Below are 26,264 nucleotides of genomic sequence, written 5' to 3' on the forward strand. Positions count from 1 at the left end.
TTCATTAGACGGATCATATGAATTCTGAATTCGTCAATGAAGTATTAACCTACTACTGGAACTTACATAATTTTCATTACTTCTGTGTGTGTTTACATGTGCTGATACAGCTTTCAGGAGTTGAATTCTTTGCCTAAAACAAATAAAACTGAAATTACAGAAACCCCCCTACCAGGGGTATTGTCAAATCCTGGATTGCCTGTCAGATGCCTTCTGAGTGCCATGCATTTATTTGAGACAGGACATAACAGTAGATTATCATAGATTCTTAAGACTTTAGAAGGGGAAGGAATCTAGTCCAATTGTTTTATTTTACAGAAGCAAAAAAACAGGATCTGATTGTTTCTACCTATCCCCTACTTCTTTCCAATTAAATGCGTTACTATTCAAGTCAATGAAATTTAACAATATCAAGCCTTCAATAAGAGGCAGTTGATATGGAGCAAATCCTTTTAAATCAATAATATAAAATAAGGTCATTTTGGTAACTCTCATGACAGCCCTTCCCTGTTAGCATTTACCACTTAATCAAAGTATTTTATTATTCTCAGACAAGATGTGTTTTACATCTTTCATAAAAAATAATTTTGTTATCTAAAACTTTTGGCCATATTAGGGTATGAGAACCCTGCAGCAGAAGGAAGAATTCTTAGCTACTGTACTTCACAGCATGTTCCAGAAATAATTCTCCATGGGTTCCACATTCCGCAGAGCTCTTCTTCCATGGGCAAATAGAAAGAGAAATAAAGAATGTAGGCACTTTGATGCTACTGAACGCAAAAAGATTTTGGAACTAGTTTTCCTCCGATCAGAAAGTATTAACTTTGTACTCTTCCTTGGAAAGGTATTTCCAGTGGTAACTCTTGCTGATTTATTGCTAGAATATCCATCAAACATTGAGGCTGAAGTTCCAATGAGAAAGTTTTAGAGATTTACTTCTGAGAGGGCCATAGATCTACTGGGGGAAGAGAGAGGTTCTTATTCCTAATTAATGTCTTGCGAATTATCTTAAAATGTAATTTTTAAAAAGTGTCCACATTTTAAAATATTACCTCTAATTTGGAAAATAGAGTAGGCAAAGGTAGGAAGGAAGGAAAGATTAACCCATGTTACTTCCATCCAGTATATTTATATTTTTAATTAAAATAAATTTTGAAAATAATTTAAAGATCATAAAAAATGGAATATGACACATATCAAGGAACATAACTGTAAAATAAATCAAATACACATTGTGTAATTTTATTACATATACCTTTACCTTAAATAAAAATAACAATACTTTTATAATATAATGCTTCAGATCAGAACAAAATGCATTAAATTAAAAACCTCATGAATTTCATTTTGTTCTCTTTTTGAAAGGAGAGTGAGAAAAATTTTTTATTATTTTAATGTTTGATATATCTTATATAGCTGAAGCTTCTCTTTTTTTTAATAGATTTTATTTATTTATTTATTTGGCAGAGAGAGAGAGCGCGCACAAGCAAGGAGAGCGGCGGCAGAACAAGCAGAGAGAGAAGCAGGCTCCCCACTGAGCAGGGAGCCCAATATGGGTCTCGATCCCAGGACCCCGGGGATCATGACCTGAGCTGAAAGCAGATGTGAAACTTTTCTTAGTACAAATAAAATTTTTATGTAAAGTCAGTGACTGAAACATCATTTTGAAAATCACAGCCATAGTGGAATTCATAGCATTGCCTTTATTATGCTGAGATTCAGAAAAGAATTGGTGAATTAAAAAGATTATTCCTCGGGGCACCTGGGTGGCTCAGTTGGTTGAGCAACCAGGTCTTGATTTCAGCTCAAGTCTGGATCTCGGGGTTATGAGATCCAGCCCCCTGTCAGGCTCCGTGCTTAGCGGGGAGTTTGTTTTGAGGATTCCCTCTCTCCCTCTCCCTCTGCCCTCCCCCCCTCCCTGTCTCGTGCTTACTCTCTCTCTCTCAAATAAATAAATCTTTAACAACAACAACAAAAAGGTTATTCTTCTCATTTACACCAGTTATATTTTCTTCCAGTAAGGGTTTAAAACTTGCTTTTGGGAAATGTCATGTAGAGCAACTTGGTATGTATTAGAAGAGATCAAGTCAAAATACAGATGAAAAACAGTATTCTGAAAACTTACCTTAGTTTTAAAAGAGCAAGATTTTCCATAGCAAATGTTTTACATTACTCAATGGTACCTTGCCATATAGATTTATCCTCTAGGGTGTGAGTGTGATCCAAGAAGGGTCTACTTAATCTGGAGAGAAAGTTCACTTTGAGACTAACACAATGTCATTCTGGTTATACTTTATTTAATGTTACATCAGTTAGGTTCCCAGAATGACAAGAACCCAGGTCCTTGAAATAAGGACATAAGAATACATTTTCATACTTATTTACTTACTTATGTATTTATTTATTTTTTAAGATTTTATTTTAAGTAATCTCTATACCCACCATGGGGCTTGAACTCACAACCCTGAGATCAAGAGTCATACACTCTACCGACTGAGCTAGCCAGGGGTCCCCATTTTCTCACTTTAAATTAGTAAATAAATAGGCTTTTTGTTGGACAAATCAGACTCAATGGAATTTGTTAATACAATTTGGCCAGGGCCTAATGGAGAAAGGGAAAACACAGACTACCATTTCTGTGTGACTGCAGAGACAGCATCATTTCCTTCAAATGGACGTGTATTACATCACTTGTAATACATCAATAGCTTAGATGTATTTCTAATACATAATAGCTTGGGTGTATTTGTAATGCATCCATACCTTAGATGTATTATAAATACAAGGCATGAGACCATAAACTCTTATTTATTATAATTTTACTACAGCACTAGTTTTGATATTAGTCAGTAACTTCATAATATGAGTAGAACCAAAAAATGGTAGATTAAGTTTGGTTTGTAATACAGTAATTTCTTTTTAAGTAAAACTAAGTTTGCAGTTACTGTCAGGAACATTTCCTGTCATTTGTAAGATAACTCCTCTCATTTTTAAAAAAGTTCAGTATTTATAAAAGGTATCAATTTGACAGCTCTGGAGACACACTTCATTTTTTTTTTGTTCAAATAATAGGAACAGCGACACTGCAACTTTCTGCGTAATTTCCAACTAAAGCATCTGTGGTGTCTATCACTATTTTGAAAAGTCTGTTTCCTGGGTGAGGAATTATTTTGGTCAACACATCTTAGCATGTGTTGCCCCAGAAAGGCAGCTTCTTTTTCCTCAGAGCACTAAATACGGTCATGATACTTCTTGACTTTTGTGAGAGGCAGATGAATACCTGCTTTCCAATTTGCACCCCAGCCATTTCCTCCTCTACAAACTGAGGGCAAGAATTATAAATCTGAACATGTGGACATTCCTAACGGAGTGCCTGGTATTCAATACATGATAGATTTCCTTTCCTTGTTTTCTTTTCCCCTCCTGAATATATTGAAAAGAAACTAAAATTAGCACTACGGAGATTTTGATTGCCTGTTTTCCATCTGCTTCAATACCTTCAAGATGTTTTTCTTTTTTCTGTATTATTTTCTTCCGATCTAACACAAAGAAATTCTATAAAAAAAAAGAAATTCTATAAAAAATATAATACAATGAAAGACCTTTCACTAAAAGACTACTTTATAGGAAATAACTCACAAATAGCAATAGATGAACCAAAAAAGGAGTCCTTTACTCCATACTGAGTAAATTAGCAACTAAATAGTCAATCACTGATGCTGGGATAATAGAGCAAGCACTCTTTTGAATATTATTTGATGGTTAGCTCAAGATGAACATGATAAAAATAGAACTCAGTTAATACAGATTAAAAACAGTAAGCCTGCAATGTTTTACTTATTCATTCTCTGTAATGAAAACATTAATGCTTTAGCATAGTAGCCCCCCAAAAACGCTGAGAATGACCTAATAAGTGTATTGTGTTATGAAAAACATATGGCCCACTACACTGCAACCTATTTACAGACAGGGGTTGGCTAATTAAACAGGTATCCCTTCAATGGGTATCACTGTGTTTATTTTATCCTCACAGTCATATTAAAAACAATAATAATCTTAATTTCTCTCGTTCTCATTTCTCAGAACAACGCTATGAGATTGACATTAGTACTAACTCCACATTATAGAAGAGGAAATCGAGGTTAAAAGTTCCACTTCATAGAACAAGGTCACACAGTGAGAAAGAAAGGAATGTTCTTTAAGAGAAATACTAGAACGCTTCTCTCTTTGGTTCCCTTGGAAATTTTTTACTTAGTAGTGAAATACTAATTTGTGGAAATCAACGGCAAGCAAGGGTGTGTGAGCTAGAAAGGAGCATCTGCTCTTCAGTTTTATATATAGGACTTCGGTAACATAGAAATCACACTAGCTGGTGCCTGATGCTAAACAAAACAATAGTGGTGATTTAGCCTACTCAACACTGAAATTAGGCTGACTTGGCTTTGTCACATACTATTGAGAAATGCGATGTAGAAAGGATTTCTGTATAAAGCCAAAGCTTACTGTTGATCATGTAACCTTTTGCTTTTTTGTCAGCTCTCTCTGGAAAGGCAAGTTTTTAAACAATTACTTGAAATTTCTTTATTTTTTGTTCGTTTCTCTATCTTACATGCCTCCTTAATTCTGTATAAATTCTTGACAAAATCTCAACTATTCGATAGTTTCTTCATCAAACAGATATTTACTGAATTCCTACTATATGCCAGATCTCGTCCTTAGGAATTTAATGTAAAATGGCCACGTTGATCGTCAGAGACACGGTTTGGATTCACTTGACCAATTATGTTTGGTATTTTTCCATGTTCAAAACAAATTACTTCCAAATATATCAATACAAATAAATAGGCTGTTTCATAAAATATGTTTCTCTCAGACGGCTACTGTTTGTGAAAAAAAAATAACATCTATATATCTTGTTGATATAATCACTGCTAGCTTAGAATTCTTGAAATCTTACAAGAGAAAATGTTATCAGCAGAACAATGTTGAGGCTTTATTTTCTCCTGTTAAGGAAACACTCTGAATCTTCCCTAAAAGAGAAATATTACCTGTCTCCTAAATTATTATCCTTATTTTCACACAAAAAATAAATCCTTCAAGAGAAGTAACTATCAATTTTTCAGTATTTGTCCCTTTAATGGAAGAAGAAATGAACCAGAAATCAAGCAATTTGGGATTCCATCGCTGGGTCTACAGGCAGTGATATGGTCTAGGTAGACAAGTAGGAAGCTGGAAGAGAAAGTCTTGGACAGAAGTGGCAAATCAGAACTTTATTTCCCATATGGTGCCAGAGGTCAAGAGCTTATTAAGTCTTTGAGAACCAAGAAATCAAAGTTGTCCTTAGAGACCAAAGGCATCTGTAGTCCCAATCTACACAAATGTCTTCAAACTGGAAAAAGCAGGTAGAGTTAATCTAAGGCATTGATGGTTAGAGTAAATCAGATTTTTGGCCATTCAATAATAGTAGAATTGGATGGAAGCAACCTGACTCCAGTATTCAGCAGAAGTAAGAGTCCAGGATCCCCGAATGTTAGCTTGGAAAAGAAAACAGGGCTCTGGGCCTGATGGTTTGCTTTCTGATTCCTAGGCGGTGGGGAGCCTAAAAGCATTTTTTCCAGATCAAATAGAACAAAAGAAAAGCGACCGAAATTTGATCAGAATTGTAAAGACCCATAGGATGGAATTAAAGAATTTAAGTTGTCGGGCGCCTGGGTGGCTCAGTTGGTTAAGCGACTGCCTTCGGCTCAGGTCATGATCCTGGAGTGCCTGGATCGAGTCCCGCATCGGGCTCCCTGCTCGGCAGGGAGCCTGCTTCTGCCTCTGACCCTCCCCCCTCTCATGTGCTCTCTCTCTCTCATTCTCTCTGTCTCAAATAAATAAATAAATAAATAAATCTTTAAAAAAAAAAAAAGAATTTAAGTTGTCATACTTGGAGTTATAGTTCATAACCCCCAACAGATTTTACAAATGTAATCCTGATGAGTGCTTTTATAGCATAATAGGTCTTTTCTACTGCAATTTATTGCATTTCATTTACTATATATGTTCACACTGTATTCTTTGACTATTATGCCAGCTACATTCAAGTTGACTTAAATGGATCGCCCTATGGAATTTTGGGATGGGATGGGTCTGTATTTTGAACAAATATCCATTGACGATTTAGATTTTGATATCCATTACATGTGATTTCACTTATATATAAGCCTTCACCTCTTGCAATGGAATAATGTGAAATCTATTAATGCATAACAGGAGATGCATTTTTAAAAATATTGTAAGTGATAATGATTTTTATACTTCAGAATTATTTACTTTGAGTACTAGATAATCCTATAAAAAATATTTCACTCCTCTCTAAAATTTTGTTAAGTTACAGGTTATATATTATATTTCAAGATTATAATTTTAATATTCATCAGATACCATTACTGAACACCGTTATTTTTTAGCCAAGAATAAAGTAGAGCACTTTAGAAATACTTATGTCTACCTACTCATTTCATTATAAGACTTCAAGTAACTCACTGTCTATCATAAAACAATTAGTGAGTTCCACAGTCAGCTAGATAGAAAATGTCAGTTCTTATGAGCATTTCGAGAGCAGATAAACATGCTTAGCTTTTTCTTTTCAAAAATTAAGTAGCTTTAACTTATCACATATAGTTAAAAGATTTAAAAATTTAATGTAAGGTCTTTTCTATGTATATACAGTTATTTACTACAGGTGCGTGGTTTGGGCATCGTCACAATCTTTAAACTGCCTGCCTCGGCTTTTTCCACCTGTTACTATTTGAGATGGCTTCCTATGCTATACACATTCAGCGAAACTTTTCTCTCAATGCTAAAATAGCTTTCTAGGTATGAAATAATATTGGTATTATAAAAATAAATGTTGGGGGGTCTAGTGGCTCAGTCAGTTAAGCATCTGCCTTCTGCTCAGGTCATGATCCTGGGGCCCTGGGACCGAGCCCCGTGTCAGGCTCCCTGCTCAGCGGGAGTCTGCTTCTCCCTCTCCTTCTGCTCCTCCCCTGAGGAGAAGCAGACTCCCTGCGGAGCAGGGAGCCCGATGTGGGCCTGGATCCCAGGACCCTAGGATCATGACCTGAGCTGAAGGCAGACACTTAACCGACTGAGCCACCCAGGTGCCCCAAATAAATAAAATCTTTAAAAATAATTAAAAAGAAGAATAAGCGTTGTGATCAAAGATCATCAGAAGTGCTGCATAGAAGATCAATTTGAAAACTTAATTAGCAAACCAAACATTATTAGCCCATTCCCACTGCAAAATACACAACTTGCTTTTTTTTTTTTTTTTTGGAAAGCAATGGCTTACAGAAAACTTATTTGACAAATATTTCTTGAGTGCCTACACCGTAGAAAGCACTGCACTGAGACTTTGGAGCATAAACATAATAAACATAATACAAGGGACAATATGTAAAGAAACATGCGGATGGAGCCATGTGAAAGGGCTAGAAAGTGTTCAGAGGTAGGAGAGATGGTTTCTTGCTGTCAAGGATCACGGAAGTAGAAAGCACTCCGTTTTTATAGATAAAACTCAACTTTGAAATTAAAAACAAGAATATAAATTCCTCATTATATATGCCACATAAGAAAAAAAGGATGCTTCAGTATTTTATTTTTGTCAGGTTAGATGGAGGAATAAAAAAAGATAGGAGAAAAATAACTTACAGAGGCAAGAGATACACAAGAGGAGTAAAGGAAGTATACAGAGACAGTGAGAAGCTGACACGCATTGTGACCCAAATCTGATTCCTTTCTCTGTCAATTATTGGCTGTGTGGCCTTGGGTAAGACTCGGAACCTCTCTGAGCCTCAATTTCTTCATCTTAAAACAAATATAATACCAATCTCGAAGAGTTCTTTGTGAGGGTCAAATGTAAAACATATCACACAAAGCACAGTACAAATAAAGTTACTATTAAAACAGTAGACTTCCGTGGAGAACTATCATTTACATGATCATTTAAATTATCACTGCTAAAAATATTTCATGACATCTAGTTAAAATGGGGCTATCATAGGTACCAACACCCTGAATGGGGGGTAACATGTTTATCCTGTGCTACTGCACCTGTCCCAACTCCCAGTTTGCCCAGAGTCCTGTTAAACCATTTGCGACCCTGTATTGTACTTTATCTAATTATATATCCCTCTCAGCCAGCTGTGAGGTCCTCAAAGAATAAGGATGCTGTTTTAATAATTTTTATATCTCTTAGCATCTGGCATATATGGCAGGTATTTAACTAAGTGTTTGGGGAATTAAGAAAATTCACATTTGTTAAAGAACCCGCTTATAAGCTGGCATCATTACAGCTACATTTAAAATGGGCTAACATAAGTTAGTCTACTCTGCATGTTCAGTTGCACATCAAAACACCATTTTTCTGCTTTGAATTCAAGCACACCTAAATTAGAATTCTGGTCACTTACTTAATCCTTCTATGCCCAGTTCCTTCGTCTATAAATTGGTGTAATGGCACTTTTACTCAAAAAATTGTGAGAGAGGTTTTAATAGGATAATAAATATAAAACGCTTGGCACATAAATTTGCTAATTTCCTTTCCTTTCCTTTTTAATCTCTCTACTACAAAGTACTCCTTTCAATTTCAAAATTCTCAATTTCTGCAATTCTTTTTTTAAAAGATTTTATTTATTAGAGAGAGAGAAAGAAAGAGAGAACAAGCAGGAGGAGGGGCAGGGGGAGAGGGACAAGCAGACTCACGGCTGAGCAGGGACCCTGACGTGGGGCTTGATCCCAGGACCACGAGATCATGCCCTGAGCCGAAGTTAGACGTTTCACTGACTGAGCCACCCAGGAGCCCTCAATTTCTGTAATTCTCTGCAGAATATTGAAATTGAAGATTTCCAATGCTAATGACCGTGAAAAACCTATTTTAATTTAACCCATTTAATATTCGCTTAAGAACAGTGAAATAACCTGACTACCGGGAAAAAAACACATGAAGGAAATAAAGTCTTTTCCAAAATATGGTGGAATCATGAATCACAGCAACTTCCGAAGATTCTTAAGCGATCCCTGGAGACCGTGACAGCTAAGGGGATTGTGTTGTCTCCACTTAAAATTAACCGGTAAAGAAAGGGAAGTTTATTGAGGGTACTATCACAGTTAGCAAGATATCAAACCCTTTCAGTTTTTGTATCTGTAATCAAGATGGAGTTTTTTCTTATAGCAGCGAAGTCACTATTATCCGAAACAAGGGAAGAGCGTCCTACCTCACTCACAGCACTGTCATAATTGATCAACTTAACATACTAGAATTCAGATGAGGGGCGCCTGGCTGGCTCGGTCCATAGAGCATGGGACTCTGGATCTCCGGGTTGTGAGTTCAAGCCCCATGTTAGGCATAGAGCTTACTTAAAAAAAAAAATAGAATTCAGATGAAAATATACCTAACAGGTTTAATTTGGTGAGTAGTAACCTAATTGAAACTTCAGTTACTATCCATTGCAAGTGGTCTTCAGATTGTTGAATGCAGCACTGACACTATCATTAGAAACGTAACTTTGAAGAAACAAAGTGCTCTAAAGGCTAAAGTTTTGTTCTGTGTTCCAGAATAGATGATTTTGCTTGGGTGAAAAAGCTTCAGTGATATGATTGTCTGCTAGATCTCTCTATGTTGTTGAAGATAATCAAGAGTTCTGTGTATTGGCCATTGTGTTTTGAAATACTAGGGGGCTAACAGAATGTTGCACTTAATCTGGTGTTCATGAAGAATGTGAGAGTAAAATGGCGGCATTTGAAGAAGAATTAGAGGCATATGTAATAGGAGTCATTAAAGAGAGGCATAGCTACATTGAGAACTATAAAATAGCTTAGGATGACTAGTATAAGACCTCTATGTAGAATGTCCCAGCACTTCCTACCTCTTAAAAAGATGATCATGGAAAACAGATTACAAAGAGATGATACGTGTGAAATACATATCAACGAATACAGAAACCTAAAATCTCTTGGTAAAGAATTACTATTTTAAAAAGGGAAGATTAAGTCATTGGCCAGGTGTAGCTAGACCAGCGTTTCACAGCCTCACCAATATTGACATTTTAGGTCAAATACTTCTTTGTTGTGCGTGGGGTGTCCTATGCATTGCAGGCTGTTTTGCAGCATTCTTAGCCTTTATCCACTAGAGGTCAGTAGCAACACTCTTCCAATTGTGAGAATTGAAAATGACTTAAGACATTACCAAATGTCTCCTGAAGGGCAAAATAACTCCCTTTTGAAAACTACTGAGTCCAACCCTAAATATTTCAGCTGGAGTGTAGGAGAAATTTAGAAAAGGAAGGACAATCACTAGACCCAAAGGACACCTGCAAGATAAATGCTAGAAGAAGAACAGAAATTATTACCTAATCTGGAGATATGCAACTCTCCCATACTCAAGACAACTTCCATGAGATTATATAAAACATCTCTGTTGGACTGGCTTGATCCTCTTTTTTGAAAAACAGCTGCTTTTGGTGTCTGTGAGTAATAAAGAAAAACAGAAGCCAGCAAGGCCGGCAAATTTCCATTCATTCTAGCCCCGAGTTAAATCCCTTGTTAGTGCCAGCCTGGCTCTAATCAGGAAGAAAGTGCCAGAAGAAATTGGGATAAGTTCATCAAAATATTCAGTTATAATTTGACAAACTAAAATTTTTTAGTGCTTTGATTATTCACTGTTATCGATGAACCATTTTCCCCCACTGTGAGATATTAAGATGAATTTTTGAGGTTGGCAGTAAGGGTAGAAGGTCTTACCATTAAAAATAAAATCAAGGAGAAAAAGAACCATAATGAGAACACATTATTCTTTTGTACAGTTTCCAATGTCTTATGTCTAAAGCTTAGTCATTTTCTCTACTATGAAAAAATAGGCAAATATTAGTATGAATAAGCAAAATGCTAGAAAAGAAGAAAAGTGTTATTTTGTGTCAAAAAGTGATTGTAATTAGCAATCAAATTTTGCTCCTTTTCTTCCCCTGAAACTTTAAATAAGAAGTATCTTTGGCTCTTTCTGTCTCAGATTTTGGAATTCCTCCACCCACCTTTTCCTTGGCAAACTCAGGTTGCTCACCTAAAGAAAAAAATAAGATAATTAATGAAATTGTTTATTTTCCTTCACTCTTGAAAACTTGAAGAAGAATCCATTTTATTCTATAATCTTTTTCTTGGCTTCCATTTATTAGCAATTTCCACATGGTGAAATCCAGGTATTTGATAGAATTTTTTATTATTGTGAACACCCATAATAAATTCCATCTGCTTGACCTTTATCAAACCATGGATTGTATGTGTTCTAAGTCCTGGAACTTGTTCATTTTACTGCGTAACCATTGGACTGTTTTAGGGTAGAAATGTCCAACAAAAAACATACAGACAAATCAGAGGGACATATTACACAATTCTGCATGCTTAACTACCTCATCTATTCTGCTTTTCATAAACCTTGTCTAGCCCAGTCATTTTTAATTTGTTTTTATCCTGTTTTCATTCTTCTTAGGCTATCTCTCAAATTAGTCACTTTAGAAATCATAGCCAACTCCACATGATTTATAGGAAATACACAGATTGGAAATAATGTAGTCAGCAAGGTGATTAATTTGTAGGTGTAATAATTTGCTACTTCTTGAAAGAACTCATTTTCTCAACAAATGTAGTTTTCTTTCTCAGTCACTTTTGATCCAACTCAACATATCTCTCTTGCAATGTTTACCAAATGTTTAAATTTTTCCATCATAAAATAAAATCACAATTATTGGGATTGTACATTCTACTTTGGCAAATCTTTCTTTTTATAATAAATTGTCTTCTGTATAGCTGGAGTATTTATTTTGGATACTGAATAAACAAAATTTCTCTCAGTTATCCAACTATATTTTCAGATATATGTACATAATGTATATTTTCATATTTTTGCCTTATCTCAATATTTTGAAATCCTAAACATTCCCCAAAATGTCTCATGTATAAGTAATAGTGTCTTTCCAGTGGACTTTTGAGTGAGCTTGGAAAGACTGCTGTAATGTTTTTATGATGAAATCAGGAGCATATTTGATGTTAATAAAATGCTCAAGATTTCAACTCAGGATCTAGATTAGACGTATATTTTGGATTTTCCTCCAAGATATAATCAGAGAGCTCTCTCCCTAACAAAATAGTGGTTTGACCCCTAACGCTTTTCCTAATACAAGGATACTAGAATCTCACTTGGGTTACAGAAATGTGTCTGGTTTGCAGAATAATTCAAACATATATATCATATTAGCTGTGATATCAGCATTAACTAATAGGAGACTTTTTTGTAAGCATACAAATAAACATTATCAAAGGAAACATTTCTTACTTTATGCAAAAATTATTTTTAAAAAGTTTTATGTGCTTTATATGAAATTAATATCCAGTAATAATCACATTTAATACTTTCTTTTTCCTTGAGCAGCTTCCTGGGAAGTAATGCATTCAAAAAAAATCTGTGATTTTTGTTCATTATTACATGTTTCTGATAAATTCGTGTATTCAGTTGACTGCAGGTTTAACTTTAAGCCATTAAGAGAATTTTCTTTACGGAGGATTAACCTTTTGTAGGAGCAAATTTTAAAAAATACAATCATTTTAACTATGGTTTCTAAGAAATAATTTTATATCTCTGAATATCAAGTCCTTAGATTATTTGCAAAGCCTTACTGGGTGACAAATTTGGAGTTGAGAAACAGTCTTAGGTTGTTCTTGACCCTCTGTTTTGTTTCAACCAACGGTGCAGTCTTCTACAAATTGTCCCCTTACGTTGGATATTTTGAGAAGCAGGTGCTTTGTCTATTATTTCATTTCTTTACTTTCCCAGCCCTGTTCTAATTCGCTTAGCCATGATAAATAACATATTTGAACTCAGCACATCTTCTTGGCAGCTATCCAATGATTTCCTCCCCTCAGGTTATTTGCCCTGAGTATATTCAACATCCACTCTTCTCATCTGTGTTTTCTGAAGGCACTCAAAAAGCTCTTAAGTCATGGAGAAAATTGGGGTGCCTGGGTGGCTCAGTCTTTGAGCGTCTGCCTTTTGCTCAGGTCATGATCCCGGACTCCTGGGATCGAGCCCTGCCTCGGGCTCCCTGCTCAGCGGGAAACCTGCTTCTCCCTGCTTGTATTCCTGCTCTCGCTATCTCTCTCTCTCTCTGTCAAATAAATAAATAAAATCTTTAAAAAAAATTCATGGAGAAAATAATTCATCTGAGCAAGTGAATTGTGATCTTCGCTATGAATTTTTCTTACAAGATTGTGAACCCTTTCTTGATAAGGACTGTGCTTTATATGTTCATTCCCAGCAGTCTGCCATCATGTGCCTGGCACATAGTGAATAGCTTGTTGGCATGGACATTTTTGTGAATAATTTGTCTCCTGTACAGAATTATATTAATTCTTCCCTGCAATATTAAGAATTGGTATTTGGGGGTTTTTTTTTAAAGATTTTATTTAGAGAAGGGCGCCTGGGTGGCTCAGTTGGTTAAGCGACTGCCTTCGGCTCAGGTCATGGTCCTGGAGTCCCTGGATCGAGTCCCGCATCGGGCTCCCTGCTCGGCAGGGAGTCTGCTTCTCCCTCTGACCCTCCCCCCTCTCATGTACTCCCTCTCTCTCATTCTCTCTCTCTCAAATAAAAATAAATAAAATCTTTAAAATAAATAAATAAATAATTTAAAAATAAATAAATAAAAAAATTAAAAAAAAAGATTTTATTTAAAAAGAGTGAGAGTGAGAGAGAGAGAATGGGCAGGGGGAGGGGCAGAGGGAGAGGCAGACTCCCTGCTGAGCAGGGAGCCCGATGCAGGGCTTGATCCTAGGACCCTGGGATCATGACCTAAGCTGAAGGCAGACGCTTAACCAACTGAGCCACCCAGGCGCCCCAAGAATTGGTATTTGTAATTTGGAAATGGCTCCATGAAGTTATTTTTCCAGCTTTTTATTTTTGGACAAAAATAGGGATTATCTGTATTTTATATATTGGGTTCAGTGAGAAAATCACTGTTAAAGAACTTGCAGGAATTTTCAAATTCCTGGTATCAGCAGTAGACCTCACTGTCCTCCATAACTGTAGTTACATTCAGGTAGAACCAGAATAAGATTTTTTTTTTCAGAGTAAGATTTTAAAGACTCCAAGCACTGAAAAGATTATGGTGTCTTCCCATATGACACTTAGAGCACCAGCAAGCGAAAATAAAAATTTTAAACTAATAAGGCAACATAACAAGAATATTTTAATAAATTTATTAAATGATGCATAAGCTCAGTACAGAGACAAAATATTCCTTTACCTAAGACCTTAAGGCCTCTGGCTGAGGGTTTTGATACTTTCAGACCCCTTAGGTGAGATTAGGATTGGGAGTTTTAAAACATGTTTGTTTGTGTGTGAGTAGGGACAAGAGACAACAGAAAGAATGCTCCCTGTATTTCCTAATGCTGAATATCTGCTTTTCCTCAAAATCACCTGCAATCTCATGTTAGTTTCCCTTTACCTTCACAAGTTCATGGTAATGAACACAGAGAAGTCATTTTAAAATATTGTATTATTGTAATTCCTAGCACCATGATCTTTATTCACTGAACTATTTTCAAGAGCTATGAAGTTTGTAATAGAAGAATTATAAACATTAGTTTAAATCTTTTCCCACTCAGTAATAAACAGTGGCTGTGAACCACCAGCGCTATGCAAATAATAGCTACAGTGAACAAATAATTCCTATGAGGTTTTGTAAGCTTTTCACTCGGTTAATTGAACAATAGAGTTATGTGCTCACTCTGACTCCCCAAACTCAGTAGGAGGGTTAATATGAAGTCATTTATCTTGAACATTGCAAATATGAAGTGCCACATAAATGCACCACGATAATATAAAAGATGAGTTGCATTGACGCTTAATGCCATACTTCCCATTTAATTATATCTTAAGACTTGATTTAGCAAAATGTCCTCTTTTCATTAACAGCAGGAATCACATATTCACACTAGGAAACAAATGAGTGTTACTAATGAAACAGTTTTGTGCAAGTAGCATGCTTTCAATATACGAGTCAGTTCTTCAAAGTCATATAAATGAACATGCTCTATACAGTAATAGGATTATATAGACATTAGTCCCTTCCCCAACTTTAAGTAAGACCACGCCCAAAGCACACTAGAAAAAATGAAAATGCACGCATTCTCAAAAGGCTGAGATACAATTTGATTTACCAGTGCTTCTTGCTAACTACAACAGTCAAGTCACTACTGAAAATCATGAAATTAAGTATAGCATTTACTTGTGCCATTTGGGTGTGGAAAATGATATTAGGAGCTCTGGAAACAATGTTTTTCTTCAGCCAAGCAAGTCCACAAAGATGGATAGTAATATAAGTTACAGGAGCCAACTGACTGAAAGTGTATGGCTACTTTTCATTTATCTTCAGCCCCAGTTGAAATGGTCGTATGTTCATTCTTTTGGACTCTGTTAAGGATTTACAACACATGAGGAAAATGATTATTGACAACCATATAATGATGACGATACTTCACCTTTTTCCTATGTCCTTTGAGTATTAATTCTCTGTGGGCCTAGCATTTGCCCTCTTATTGTATAAACCCTGAAAAGAAGAAAATAATGTCTTGTTCATAGTAGTTGCTTATTAACAGCTTTCTATGAGGTTTCACTGCAGGGAAAAGATTTAAAAACTTAATAATCCTGCTAGTTCTTTGAGCAGTTTAGAGCACAGGCAATATTTAAAGTTTGATGGCATTCTCCTGGGAAGCCATCATCTCTTTGCTTTTCCTCATATTTAAGATTTTAATTGCCTCAGTGTTTCAATAACAATTACAGCCTATTCAGAAATTTTCTTTTCGTGATCTGACAGCTCTGAGCTTTAATTTCTGAAAACCTTTCCTTAAGTAGGTTGTATTTGTTACCCCAGATCTCAGGGGAATTTCAATATGAGCCATACGGGATTAAGTTCACATTTACCTGCTCCGGATCCATCAGTGTTTTACCTGATTGTGTGTATTGAGCAAGCAGAGCTTTTCAATGTTTCCATTTCCTTTTGTGCCACAAATCTAGCAATGTACTGACTCAGTCACTTGACTTACTAGTCTGCATTGCTCCAAATAAAGTGTCTTCTGCTTTTTTGGCATAAATTTAATTCTTCTTCATACTTGTTCAAATCCAATAAAGCTTTTCTATTAAGATGGATGTGGAAATGAGCAACTTCTAATTTCTTCCCAAATTTCTTTATCCATCAGAGCATATCTTTAGGAAATGTTGAGCCTGATTCTCTCATTTCTATCTAGGAGAATACTAGAAATAGTAAATTCAATAAATTAAGATGCAAACATTTAAATGGGTGTGAACCCGTTTTCTCTGCTAGGGAAGAAATAATTTTACGTCACTGAGAGAACAAGCCTTCACCTGCTACATCCTGTAGGTGGATTCCTCACCTCTTTTCTCATCTACCCATTTTTCTGAGATGTTCATGCCATCATCCTCACTTTTTAAGTTTCCTGGTATTTCACAGTCGTTCCTACTCCTCACACTTTGATCCTTACTTGCCCACATCTCTGCCGTTATAATGATTCAGGATTTTTCATATGCCTCATATTAACTGTATTGGTTAACTGTATTAGCTTCCTTTTTTTTTAAAAAAAAAAAAGAAGACTTTATTTATTTATTTTAGAGTGGGGAGGGGCAGCCAATGCCTGGGTCGATCTCACAACCCTGAGATCATGACCTGAGCTGAAATCAAGAGTTGGACATTTAACCAGCTGAGCCACCCAGGCGCCCTGTGTGTATTAGTTTCTATTGCTGTGTAACAAATTACCAAGAACAACAGCCATTTATTAGTTCACAGTTCTGTAGGTCAGCAGTCCAGGGTCCTCACCTGGATTCTCTGCTTAAGGTCTCAGAAGGCTGATGTCAAGTGTGTCTGCTGGACCAAGCTCTTATCTGTAGACTCTGGAGAAGAATCTGCTTCCATGTTCTTTCAGGTTGTTGGTGGAATCCAGTTCCTATGGTTGTAGGACTGACGTCCTTATTTTCTTGCTGGCTGTCAGCTGGGGGCTGCTTTCTCCTCCTAAGGGCAGCCCATGTTTTTTTGGTTTTTTTGTTTTTTTCACATGGCTCCCTCCATCTTCAAAGTCAGCAGCTGCATTTAGAATGCTTCTTTATGCTTCAATTCCCTTTGACACCCCTTTCACTTACAAGCCAGAGAAAAATTTCTACTTTTAAACTGCTAATGGGATGAGATTAGGGCTGCCTGGATAATCTCTTTTGCCATATAAAGCAACAAACTCATGGGAGTAATATCTCATATTTACATGCCCTGGTCACACTTACAGGAAAGGGGATTATGTGAGCGTGAGGATCATTAGGAACATTCTTAGAATTTAAACTGCCTTTCAAAAATTTTTGACCAATATTGACAGCATTGAAATACACTGTAGCGTGAAACTCAGGACACACACACACACACACACAGTGTTTCACAAAAAAGCATTTATTCTTACTGTGTGCAATAAATGATGTTATTTTCTATTCTCTTCCACATCATAAAAACTAAAAATTACTTTAACCTACTATATTTAGAACAACGCCCACCTTTTTTTTTTTTTTTAACCACATTGGGGAAGACAACCACTTTCCTTTCTTAGACACTCATTTGTAATTTTGGCAGTCTGCAAAACTGATCTATCCAAAGTGTGATGATATACATTTGAAGTGAATTATCTGTTATTTTTAATGCTAACTTATCCTGTTCTTCATTTTACATTAGTGTCCTTGCCATGTGCACATAGATATACTTTTCATATAAAGAAAGAGGCTCCGGAATTCAGTGTGTATTCACATTGCTGATGGGCTTTGAATCACATAGACTGTTGCATCTAGGTAAGAGCATTTTATTCTGTGTAAAAACCACCACGGTGTCCACCAATAGAAATGACCTTTTTTTTTTTTAGTAGTTATTGTGGTAGTCACTAGATGGCAGCTCTAAAATGTGTGCTGCCCATAAGAAGTAAGTCTTATTTATTAAGTACTAGAATTCTACCTCAGACATTCTATGGAATCTTGGGATTGCCCAACAATAAAGCCAGTGTTAATGTGTCACAGTTTAATGTCCTCAAGTTTTCTTTTAGAAACATTTATAATAGATATTTTTTGCTTTAAGCTATGACTTTTTTTTTTTTAAAGATTTTATTTATTTTTATTTGAGAGAGAGAGAATGAGAGACAGAGAGCATGAGAGGGAGGAGGGTCAGAGGGAGAAGCAGACCCCCTGCTGAGCAGGGAGCCCGATGCGGGACTCGATCCCGGGACTCCAGGATCATGACCTGAGCCGAAGGCAGTCGCTTAACCAACTGAGCCACCCAGGAGCCCCAAGCTATGACTTTTTAATACACTCATCAAACAACTCTGGCACTGTGAGTGTCTTTGGATCTTGCAGACTTGAAACCGAAACACAATTTGATTCCAATAACCTTATAGCCTGATGAAAAATTGGCATAGCATGCATCTTGCAGATCCCAGTTAATTGTTACTTCTTAAAGAAGCCCTATTTGATCAACCAATCTAAATTAAACTCCCTCATAGCACCCTATCTTTTCTCTTAGCACCAATCACAACTTCCAGCAATATGGAATTGGTGTGATTAGTCATATAAAGTCTGTTACCTGCCATAGACTTTCTTCTCCATTCAAAAAAAAAAGGATCGGGGCGCCTGGGTGGCTCAGTCGTTAAGCGTCTGCCTTCGGCTCAGGTCATGATCCCGGGGTCCTGGGATAGAGCCCCGCATCGGGCTCCCTGCTCCGCGGAAAGCCTGTTTCTCCCTCTCCCCCTGCTTGTGATCCTGCTCTCACTGTGTCTCTCTCTGTCAAATAAATAAATAAAATCTTTAAAAAAAAAAAAAAGGATCATGTCTATTTTGCCTGTCACCATGTCACCAGCACCTAGCTAGCACAGAGCCTGACACACAGAAGGCCTTCAGTTGAGGCTTATTTAATAAATTATGATGAATATGAGTATGGATTCTTTCCTTTTTTCCTCATCAAGTGTTTTTTGTTAGAGACCTTTCTAACACTTAGGTACATGTGAGCTTTTTTTCAGGGACTACCAAGGCTAAAGGGAATCATGTTTACTGTCATTGCAAAAAGAAGGCTACCACTTATAGGTATAGTTTCAAAGTCCACCTCTAGATAACTTTTTAATGAAAAGGATGATTTGGAAAACCTTTCTATACCTACGATTTTCATGGAGGAAGAGAAGAAATACCAAGCTGTTAGCCAATGTTTTATTTCTTGCAAATGCATTTCCTGTGATCCATCGGATTTTATGTGACTGCCAGTTCCCTCATTAACATCAAAGTTTGCTGCAACAGATATTGCTCTATTACATTTCTTATGACTCAATTATGAATTTCTTGGCAAAGAAAGCATGAGTCTATGGATTTGAAAGAGTATAAAATGTGAGCATAATAAACGTATCTCTTCATTTCACTCTAGCAGTTTATACTGGCAGGTACTTTTGTACCCATTCATATTATTTTTCTTTTATAATAGCATAACTAATATAATGAACACTGAATTATTCCTTGAAATGGAATATGAATTATACCTTCGTGTAAACAGAACTGATGTGCTACTCTAAATCATGAATAGATGTGAAGGTCTGTGATTTTACCTGCCCTTGTCAATCAAAGAGCATTCTATCATATTCTCAAGGTTGATGGACATAATACACCTTCCCTAATTCCCTGGCTCTTTGTTTTATCATTGTTGTGTTATTTGAATAACAAATGCCCTACTGAAATAGAAACTTGGAGAACATTTTGCTGATGGGCTTTGAATCAATATAAAGATTCTAAATGGATTGGACATGCTCATTTTTTCCTCACCTGCTTGTCCTGACAGTTCTGAGCTTAAAAGTGAAAATAAGCCACACAGTCGACTCTTTTACCCTCATTTCAAGATTTAAGAGCAAAAAAAAATTATAATCTCTACAATTTGGTTTGCATAAATATACTCTCCATTTAGCTTCATCCTCTTTATAGTAGGCTGGATTAGAATACCATCTTAAACTGAAATCTATAGCTGGTGATAAATTAAAATGTAATCAGCCTTTTAAAAAGTTATTATTTTAAGATTTGTTCAGCTGTTTTCTCTAGAGTTCATTAAAAACAACTAAACAAAATAAAAAATATTTTAATTACCATTGTATATAAAGAGCAAATACAAACTGTCAATGACTACCAACTAGCTACCCTAATGTAACTCAGAAAAAAACCTCTAAGAACTCTTTATCCTCAACACTTCAACTCCAAAAGCTCAAGAGCTATTTTTGAGTGCCTATTATGTATGTGTCTGCATATATAAATATGTGTTAATAGTACATTGTTTCCATGGGATTATAAAACCTAAAGATGTAATCATGTTAAAAACCTACAGAAAGGGAGGACTGGGTGGCTCACTCAGTCGGGCGCCGACTCTTGATTTTCACTGGGGTCATGATCTTAGGTCGTGGGATCGAGCCCCCCGTGGAGTTCCACGTTGGGCATGGAGCCTGCTTGGGGTTCTCTCTCTCTCTCTCTCTCCCTCTACCCCTCTCTCACTCTCTAAGAGAAAAAAAAAAAAAACCTACAGAAAAGGCCCATCAATTTTGAAAGCATGGGCTTCTATAGTAAACCAGCATGATTGTATGGATACCACTTTTCTCTCTCTTTTTTTAAGATTTTATTTATTTGAAAAAGAGAGAGAGAGAGAGAATAAGCAGGAGGAGCTGCAGTGGGAGAGGGAGAAGCAGGCTCCCTGCTGAGCAGGGAGCCCTATTCGGGGCTCTGTCCCAGGACCGACCCTGAGATCATGACCTGAGCTGAGGCAGATGCTTAACCGACTGAGCCACCCAGGCGCCCCTGGATACCACTTTTCTCTTGACTAGATTGCCAAATGCTATTGATTTTACCATCCTGAGATAGTACTATAATCCAGCCTATTATAAGGAGAATAAACCTGACAGGAGAGTGTATTTATGCTGAACCTGCTGCTAAAGAGCTATTTATAAGAAATAACTTCTCCTTTTGACAAACCATTTATTTCCACTCTGCAGTTCATGACTTAAGTGAGTGACTTTGTTTTTTTCCCTACACGTGTAAATTCTCGGAGTGTTTGGGGATCCTCCTCATTTGAATATCATGGAAACCCCACAAATTTCAATTCTGGTCTGATGCAAAACAGTCTTTCCAATTTCAACTTTGCCCCTTTATTCAGGGTAAGACTATTTAGATACATGTATTATAACTATTTCCGACTGATTTGCCTCTCAATCTTTGAAGACAAACTTAAAAAATCTAGAGAAAATAAATTCTTATTGTGAGTTATTTCATTAAGGATATATTTTATTAGAATTGCATATTAGGAAAGTAATCAATGTGAACTAAAATAGCTTGGTAACTAATCATGTTACTCTGAACATAATTTTAAAATAATCAGATAATTCCATTGACTAATTCGAGAAAATGCACTTACTCATTAAATCAACATACCTCTTCATTTTAATATCTGCCAATCATTTAGCTTTTCACAGAGCAATTTTACATTTATCAGCTTTTTGGCCTCACACTAAATTAAACAAAGGCACAGAAGGATTGAGTGAGTTGCCCAAAGTTATGAAGTTAAAAAGTAAAAGTTGGACTCATCTTTCCATCTTTGGATCCCCAAATTCTAGGCTCATTCAAATGCAACATACTTATGTCTTCCTCTAATAACAATTAAAGTCAGCTTATCCCTGTACTGTATGCATTTGCTCCTAAAGCTTTAGAGACATAATGATCTCAAAAAGTGAGTTGCCTGACTCAAAAATTTTTAGTATTATTCAGTGTCATATATAATGGACCAAAGACTTTCTGTGGGTTCTTAACCATGTGACCTAGACAGAGAAGGCATTATTTGGCAGACTCAACTAGAATTGAATACTTCATTGCTTCAAAGGAGTCTCTGCTTTCAAAGCAACTGGCAGAGTGAAACAGTTTTAGCAAGATCAAAGGCAGTGTCATCTTGTGAATCACTTGGGTTAATCCTGGTGAGCCCAAGCTAAACACTCGGTTCCCTTGCTATTTAAAACCTCCCTAGTGGAGTTTTGTTTTGCCTACAGTTGCGTCAGTTATGCCAAATTCACAAACTGTATTAAAATAATAATCTAGGACTATTTGTTGGTGGGATTATTTCCATACTACTTGTCTGAATACATAAACCAGTATGTTTCCTGACAGAAAAAAAAATTGCCTTCTTTACATTTTTGCTCTCGTCATGGAAGTGTTAATTGTATCTAAAAATCACTTTGTTCCCCTGTTATTGTTTTGGGTAAATTACATGATCAAGAAAGCAACTGTGAGATTTAACAAAGTTTTGCATAAACAACTTATGTTTGAGAATGGTCCTGCCAGTTTATCCCTGCCAGAGTTAGTCCCTGGAACAGTACGCATAACACAACCATGTGGAGCTTCCAGACTAGGAATTAATACAGATTTGAGAACAACAATTTTCTTTCCCTTTCTTCCTTCTCTTTCCTTCCCCTCTCTCTCTCCCTCCCTTCCCCCTTCTTTCTTTCCTTCTCTCCTTCCTCTCCTTCCTCCGTTCCTTTTTTTTTTTTTCCTGCCTTTAGCCTGACATCCTTTTTGGAATATCTGAAGAGCCAGGTGTTAAGGAATGCATTCCAAAGGAGCATTCTACTGCATTTAATTTTGTAGTATATGACATTTCTTTCATCTCTTTCACTTAAAGGGAGGGCATGAGACATCAGTACTAAAGTTTTGCATAAACTAGTGAGACTTTAATCATCTGTGATTCTTAGAGGCCCTTTGCTCTCCATAAGGCTCAGCATCAAAGGACTGGGAAGAGAATAGGAGATTTGCTTCTAATCTTGGCACTGACAACAATTAACATAAGGACACTGGACAGGTCATTTATCTGTTCTGGCTCAGCTTCCTCAACTATCAAAACAGGAAGTTGGGTGGTCTTCAAGTGGCCCCTTTCAACACCTTCCCTGAGAGTATACTTATTAGGCACAGAGACTGGCATTTTAGAGAACTGTATGGTTTCTTACAGAAATCAAAGAACTACTGTAAGAGTTAGTGGTATAGAGTGAATGAGTGTAGACGCTGGAGTGGATAATTCTGAAATCGAATCCTGCTGTACCACTTACTAACTGTATTGGTATTTTAACATCTCAATTTATTTTTTAATCTGCTATCGCACTGTTGCCATGGTAACGATTAAAGGAGACAAAGTAAATAAAGTATTTCCCACCGTGTTTGACATATAATAATAAATTAATACATGAAAATTATTTTGCATCCCCTTCTTATATTCTTTTCATATTGAGAAATTTCTACAGGGGTTACCCAATCAAGAAGATTCTTTATTCTTCTCTCTACTTATTTTAGGGTGACAGACGGTGACTTAGAGAGTAACACCTCCCAGGGCATACCACAATAACAGATTCAGTGGCATGAACTTTATAAAGTCTTATATTAACAGCTTATCTACTGCTGGATGCAAAGTATCTTGCCAAAAGGTATGTGGGAAGCTGATGAGTAAGTTTCCACAAATATTGGCATGAGCTGGGTACTTGTTTCGTGAATGTAACTTCTCAGTTTTTGACAAGTTATTTGCAATGACCATTTAGGATAATTTCTGGCTTTCTCTGAGTAACAGGTGTTTTATGGTCTGTAGAATTTTTCAAACCTATAAATATGTGTCGTAATAAGATCAGCTGTGGAGACACTATATTGCCAACACTTCTAGCTTTGGCTTTCATTGTTTTTAGCTGCTTCTCTCTACAGATGGTTTTAATTTGGACCAAAATATTTTAGTAAGTTAAAATAAGATTTTAAAATTCAAGGAATCTTTCTTACAATACAAGCAATGCAGTAACAACAGATTTTATTTCAGAACCCTGATATCAGCAGATGGTGGGAAGAAATTAAGTTTGAGTAGAGAATAGTAGTGAATATATATAAATCACAAATACCTTAGTAACCTTAAGGATCAAGGTAATTTGCCAAAAGTAGCTTCCATAACCTCTATTCCTTTACCTATAGAAGAGATGAGTAAAATCCTGAAAAAACTTAAAAATTATAGATTTATTTTACCACAAATTCTCAATTAAGAAATAATTAATAATCAGTAGAAAGAACAAGGATGTAACCTCTACATGGGCAGGGGGCTTTGCTTCATTTACTGGTGTATCCTGTCAGGGAGGGGAAATTTTTTCCCTACCCCTCTTGGTTCTTTAGCTGGTCTAATAACCAATACTACACAAGACAGATGAACAGGGGGAAAACAAATTTAATTTGATATGTATGGGTGCCCCAAAGATATGAGACCCACTGACAGGCAGTTGAGGCTTACATGCAGCCTTGAGCTAAGGAGAAGGGGGATGGGGTTTAGGACTTCAAAGCAGAGGAAGACAAATGTTTGGTAAACAAATGTTTGCCTCCCATATGGAAAAGTCTGTCTGATGTACACAAAAAAGTTCTCTTTGGTGATAGCTGTCTTTCTGGTACAGGCTCCCTATCTAAAATTTTTTAGACAGTTAAGTGGGAGATAAAAAGCTCATCTTGAGTCTGGTGAGCTTTGATGGCCTTCAGCTCAAAATAATCTGCGTGCCAAAGGGCGTATTCTGAGGTGGCCTGCCCTGAACTCCGTCAATCCCAAGTGGCTAGAATATTGCCAAGCACATATTAGGCATTAGATAAATGAGTTGAATAAATGAACAAAGTCCCGAAGGACACATAAACTCTTTGCTTATATTGTCTTCCTAAATGTGCTTTTAAAAAAAATCCCCCAAATTTTAGAATCTCGAACTTGTAATTTTCTTGCAAAAACTGCTTAACCTCTTTGAACCTAGCAATTTCTTTTTCTCTTAAAATGAGTTTTAGAACTTAAATTAGGTGAAACTAATTACCACAGTGCCTGGCACATAGTAGGTGGTGATTAAATGTCTGTGGATTTTGTTTTATTAGCACAGTACCTGCACTTTGAAAAAAATAAGGCCCTATAATTTTAATCCAGAGATTGTTATTTATAAAATAATAAGACTTCTTAGGACAGTTTATTTATTTATTTATTTTTGTTTTTTAAAGATTTTTAAAAAATTTATTTACTTGAGAGACAGTGAGAAAGCGAGAGCACTGAGGGAGAGGGAGAGGGATAAGCAGACTCCCCACTGAATGGAGAGCCCGATGAAGGGCTCGATCCCAGGACCCTGAGGTGAAGGCAGACGCTTAACTGACTGAGCCACCCAGATGCCCCTGGGGACGGTTTTTTAAATGTAACACTAGAAGTAACAGTACCCCTTATGATTTACTAAAGAAAAACAAACATTCACGTTGAGGCACATAATGTATTTTTGTTAAACAAATGCGTGATTTAGTCTACATCGTATCCAGTTTGGAAAAGTAAAGCATTATTTAAATGCCATTTCTGTGATGTCATGAAATACCGAGTCCCTGAAATGAGAGAAAAGAATAAAATACTCTTGTTAAATCTATTTCCCAGCACAATTTAGAAGTTCTACAAAATCACACGCGAGGCACGGGTGACACACCATACCTCAGCGGTTTTTTGCACCAAGCACATTTGCCTTTAGAAATCTGATGAGTGAACAGAAGTTTCCAATAAGAAATGAATACATTTTAATTAATGTAAATTTTCAATATACTTAGTCACTGATATTGAAAATTATGCCCAGTCATGCATGATCGAACCAATTTTGAATTTACAGCTACTAGAAAAATTCATAGCTAATTTAAATACTATAATATGCATACTGCATGTGTAGCTGTTGGAAAACCTCATTTACAGGCACCTTCCTCTAAATGGCCACGTTGTTGCCCTGCAAGATTTTTTCTTTAAAGGTTTTATTTTTAAGTAATCTCGATCCCCACAGTGGGGCTCAAACTCACAACCCCAAGATCAAGAGACTCACGCTCCACTGACTGAGTCAGCCAGGCGCCCCACCCTGCAAGATTTTGAAGACCTTAACCAAATTAGAGCTACGCCCTATATTTAGTGAATCACCATTATTTCACTCCCTTGAAAGCTTAGATAAGAGAGCTCAAGTTGTTGTAAGCTGTTAAGTGTGGAGGGTGGTACTGATGGAAAGACTTTTTTTTTTTACATTTTTTATTGTTATGTTAATCACCATACATTGCATCATTAGTTTTAGATGTAGTG

General features: G+C 36.4%; 1 protein-coding gene across 2 annotated transcripts in view; it reads left to right on the forward strand.

Annotated features, from left to right (window-relative positions):
- HTR2C (5-hydroxytryptamine receptor 2C) overlaps positions 1–26,264 on the forward strand; it is a 265,143-nt gene that overhangs the window by 96,030 nt on the left and 142,849 nt on the right. The window lies entirely within an intron of this gene.

The sequence above is a fragment of the Mirounga leonina genome, unplaced genomic scaffold (genome assembly GCF_011800145.1).
Source record: "Mirounga leonina isolate KUSES-001 unplaced genomic scaffold, KU_Mleo_1.0 Mir_101664, whole genome shotgun sequence".
Taxonomy (NCBI): domain Eukaryota; kingdom Metazoa; phylum Chordata; class Mammalia; order Carnivora; family Phocidae; genus Mirounga; species Mirounga leonina.